General features: G+C 26.4%; 1 long non-coding RNA gene across 1 annotated transcript; it reads right to left on the reverse strand.

Moving 5' to 3' along the window:
* Nucleotides 1–446: 446 nt before the first annotated feature.
* LOC125586388 lies at nt 447–2,619 on the reverse strand. Its single transcript, XR_007322883.1, has 2 exons — nt 1,073–2,619; nt 447–952 (listed from the first exon to the last, which is right to left on the reverse strand). It is a non-coding gene; the product is annotated as an uncharacterized LOC125586388 (long non-coding RNA).
* Nucleotides 2,620–4,361: the final 1,742 nt, after the last annotated feature.

Genomic DNA, 4,361 nt, shown 5'->3' on the forward strand with positions numbered 1-4,361 from the left:
CGCATTACCATCGAATTACTGTCATCAAGTAACATCTTCGGTGGATCAGTTCAGAAGACGAGAGTTTGTTAAGGATGAAGTACCGACTATTAGTTGTTACCATGGTTCTTGGAAATATCTTTCATTTTTCTTTATGATGTAATTTGTGAAATAACTGGTTAATATTTTACTTGACTTTTTGTTGTTTTAGTTAGCCTGTAATATATTCTAGTTATCTAGATATCATTATTCTTAGTTAGTAATTTTAATTAATGGTCGGCTAACACTATAGTTATCCGATTATGCATGATTCTCGATTATAATTATCCGGCTAATAAATATATGTTTATGTATTCATCTTCCTTGATTTTATTTTGGATAATGCTAACTCATATAAGTACAACTCATATGAAGTTAGCATGTTTATATTACAATTTTTAGATCTTTCGTAAATTAACATGGTTATATTTTGAAATATCTGGATATTTTACATGTTAGCTGATATTTGGATTTAAAATTACCGGCTATTGGATCGAATGATGGTTATATGTATTGTTAGTTGGTTTAGAATAATTCATAACAAGCTACTTATGTTTTACAAAAATTGTAACTTGAATTGTTTTGTAACCGGCTAATCATAACAAGATTCTTGTATCGTACACAACGAAACAAAACAAATTCTTCATATCACCCTCTTCACAATAATACTAGTCGATGCAATTGCTATTGAGAGCTACCTCATTGACACAATCTTTAAACATTCGAGTGTAATCCTCTGCAATCCCAACAATAACGACAGCTCGTCTCTGAAGAGAACCATGCTTCTTCAGCGCCGAAGCCTACTCTCCTGCTTTGACGATAACGCCATCTCCAATCGAAGCCCTAGAAACCATATGAAGAGCAGGAGCGACCTTCAGAACCTAACCTAAACCGTATCCTCCGTAATATGGCGCTACGGAGATTGCGAGAAAACCTTGGAGAACATAAACAAATCCGACGGCAGCGATAAAGATGGGATTAACACACAGAATCAATCGAGAGTGAAGAAGACGGAGAGGGAGAGTGAAAAATTTAAAGAGAAGAGATAACATACTAAGTGATTAGGCTAATAAATCTCGTTTAGGTAAACAATGAACAAAATTTCATGAGATTCTCCTAAGATGAAAAATTATTTTTTTTGAATAAAAAGTTGCAGAGGGTTGAATGAAGAGGAAAGAGGAATGAGATCGATATTACCGAGGAGTATACTCAAGAAAAAAAGAGAAAGAGAATTCACTCTCTCATGCAAGTTTTATCAGACGTGTATTGGATGTTATGTAATGTTAAAAAGCTAATATAAGGGTAAAATTGTTATTTTGAAAAAACAGCTCAGCCAAAAATTTGACTTTCCATTCATGCAAATATTGATGTTATTTTTGTATAGAGAGTACAATTACTCATTTTTTTACTATACCTACAAACAAATGTGCTACCTTTTTGGGTGGATATCTTGAAGTGATGAATGATATCTTTTTTAATGCTACAAAGCACCCATTCAGATCATGAGTTAGCGGCCGCATCTCTTCCGCAGACAAATGTAACGCTTCATTCAATTGACATCTTCATCAATTATATATATACAACTGATTTCCAAATATTTTTAGAGTCAATTAGCTAAAAAACCACGAAGAAGTTAGGTTTGTGTCTATCAACAAAAGTAGCATAGTGTGAGATTTATGGTATTAACTTAATTAGAGAAAAAAATTGTGTATATAGGATGCAATTTCACATATTTTTAAACTTATTTGGGACTTCTAGAAACTAACTAATTTTTCAGTAACCTTTCAATTCATCAACTGATTACTTTAATTCTAAATTTTGTGAAAAATATTTTTGAAAATCACCACCACCAACAGTATTCTTTTGATCTTCGTGGTGTGTATTTTCGATTTCTCATTATTTCCATCATACAATCACTTAACTTTTTTTCCAAGAGTCAAATGATGTATCAAGTAGAAATAACTTATTTAGTTGCACTTCATCGTTTCCAATAATTTTTTTAACTTGATAAGACGAGAAGTCATGCGGTGGGTATTGGTGGAGACTTAAAAACTAAATTACCAATTTTATTAGATATACTTATTATCTTTGGGCATATCAGTCACACTGGTGTATCTACATATATCTAAGGATTTTTCCTATTTGATAGTTGCATTTGTAAGGAATTCTAAAAATGTTGTAAATGAGTATTGTTTCAAAAAATAGTATTTTTAATAGTGACATCTTTTAAACTTTGAAAATATTTAAATTTTATAACTTATAAAAATTAAAAAAACGCAGCAGTTATGTAGGAACAATCATAAAAAAAAAAATTCTACCTTTTGAAATAGTAAAAATAAAAATAATAAATTTTATATGAAATATTTGATTCAAAATTACTCGAAAATAAATAAGTTAAATAGACTGAAACTGAAATAAATTAGTAGAAAAATGATAGTATCTATAAATGCTTTTATTTAATCTCAAATTTTTTTATACCATTAAATTTTAAACTACCATTTTTATACTATTAAATTTAAAATAGTAATAACAATTCAAGTAAATAATTTGAAACTGTAGATTAGTCATACCTTACCAAATATGACAATCACAATAACAAAATAGTTTGTAAATTTGGTTTAACTTTGTAACTGGTGTATTAGATTTGTTAAAATAAGAATAATTTTTAACTTTGTAACTGATGTTTCAGTCGTTACAAACACATCAGTATTTTTTATATTTTACATCATTTAATAAAAATAAATATATTGGTTTACACACTATAATTAAATAGATCAAAATATTAATCTGCTGTATTTAAAATACATGTTTACTATTGTTGTATTTAACAACAATTACTGTAGATTGTTAAATGGTTTGATAACTTTAATTATGTAGATAATTTTTAATTCACAATTAATATGGTGAATAAAATTACATCTTCTTATTTCATTATAAAACCATTATTAAATTCAAATTATATTCAAAATTGAATATTTTTATAAGGAAAAATGAATCCATAGATACATATAATTTGTATTACTCAGTATGTGATGGAGAAATTGGAATTGATGCATATCAATTTTTGAAGGATCTTATTCTTGTTTTTAAAGTAATTGAATCCAGTAAATATTAACCATATAAGATCATAACACTATCATTGACATTTCAAATCCATGATGTTTCCGTGATGATATTTGGGAGAGACAAATAATTGAAGATTCTTACAATTTGTATAATATTATACCAATACTTGCTTCTTAATTTGTAAGCATGTAATGTTTGGAAAGCCTTTCTTTTATAGAAGATATAAATAATGAAGAAAAAAAGAAAAAAAATGTGTGTATGATATGCAAAAAAGAATATGTTAACAAATAAGATCTCTTAAAATTAAAATGTAATTATATTTTCGACTACGTACATCTTACAAGGTTTCAAACAAATCATGAATATCTAATAAGTTACCTTATTAATTAGCAACTGATTAGATTAAAATGTTTTTGTTTTTTAATTAATTTCTAATACCCATTTAAATTCAAAATCTCAAAATAGTTTAACTAATGGATAATAAGAAATATATATATTATTTAGTATGGACATGTTTTTAATTTTGTTACAACCAAATCTGTAAAATAAATATTTTTAGTCTTATCAATAAAATTAAAATTGTTTGCAAAATACTTTTGTAATACATATATTTCCTCGATAGTAATTGTAAACAAGTTTTATTTTATAAATTATAGCATATTGTTTTATATAAAATGGGCTCCCGTGCGATATCGCACGGGTTTCTTACCCAGTTTTATATAATTGCATTTGGAAAAATATATGTGTTGCAAAACTATCTTACATATATACAGCTAGCTATATTCATTTATTGATAATATTAAAATCTATATTTTATTTATACATTAGTTGTGATAAAATTACAAATTTATCAATAGCAAATAAAATCTATGTCTAATTATTTATTAAATTTATTATGTAATTTATAAGTTGACAAATCTTCTTTGGTAATTGTTTGTTTGAAACCGTATAAAAATGTATGTACAGTCAAAAAATGATTACATAGTATAGTTAGAATGCTTAGATTTGGGGGAACAAAACATAGTTGTAGTTAGGAATGAATCTTTATAAATGAAAAAGAATAAATCATATTCCAAAACATAGAGTTATGTTAGTTCGGTAGTATAAATTATATTTTCATTAAAATTAATTTCTGAAAGTTGATTGATTAAGTAGTAGATTTCTTAAAAGATAGAATATAAGAATGACAATATATAAAATTGAAAAATTAAGAAAAAGACACATTCATAGATCATTTTTCAAAACAAAACAAAAAGATGAAATATATATCTTTAGAT

The sequence above is a fragment of the Brassica napus genome, chromosome C4 (assembly GCF_020379485.1).
Source record: "Brassica napus cultivar Da-Ae chromosome C4, Da-Ae, whole genome shotgun sequence".
NCBI lineage: Eukaryota > Viridiplantae > Streptophyta > Magnoliopsida > Brassicales > Brassicaceae > Brassica > Brassica napus.